Genomic DNA, 848 nt, shown 5'->3' on the forward strand with positions numbered 1-848 from the left:
GACAACCGTTTAACGTGATGAGAGTGCAGCTTAACACGGCCGTTTCAGGGAAACAAGCGAGCATCGCTGCTGTTTTCATTTGTTGTCAGCACAGATTTTATAGTCGCGGTGAGGAAACGGGATGTGTGTGCGTACGGTTCTGTCACAGGACGGGGATGAGGAGACACAAAAATAGAACAAGAGAGACGCGTCCAAAAAGATGACGAGGAATAACGGAGAACAGAGGATAATTTGACTGGAAACGAAGGATAATAGGAGGACTGTGTGTTATTCCAAATGGCACATCTTCTCTCATTCACGCCTCATTTTAGCTGCCTGTGTTTTTTCATTATTTCTATCGCCCGCCACAGATGGTGATGGGCGATAATGTTGTTGGCTGATGGATCTGTTTTTTTAATAATCTCCCAGAAAGTAATCATTGGATGTACATCTGCGCCTGATTTACAGGAGTCAACCCAAAGATGGCCTCCACAGCTAAACAGTTTGTTGTGGTAGTAGCTGAGAGTAATTCACAACACCCTGAGCACAAACACATCTCCCAATATCTCATGAACTTGAAATCATTTTAAATTTAGAAAAGAGGGAGTGCTCTGGTATGAGTGGTGCTACAGAAACTAGGTGGAGCTGTTGCTTCCATCTGCGCGCACCGAGAGAGGAGGGGAGAAGAATGAACCGGGTCAGAACCGAGGCTTCAGAGGACCAGCAGCTCTCTGACACCGATGAAGAGCAGCTTTCAGGTCCGCTTGTCGAGGCTGAAACACGAGAAAATGTCTGCTCAGTTCGTTCTGAGGGCCCTGAAGACAACACCCAACAGGAAATGGATCTGTGTGTGTGTGTGTGTGTGTGTG

This window comes from Kryptolebias marmoratus, linkage group LG22 (genome assembly GCF_001649575.2).
Source record: "Kryptolebias marmoratus isolate JLee-2015 linkage group LG22, ASM164957v2, whole genome shotgun sequence".
Lineage (NCBI taxonomy): Eukaryota > Metazoa > Chordata > Actinopteri > Cyprinodontiformes > Rivulidae > Kryptolebias > Kryptolebias marmoratus.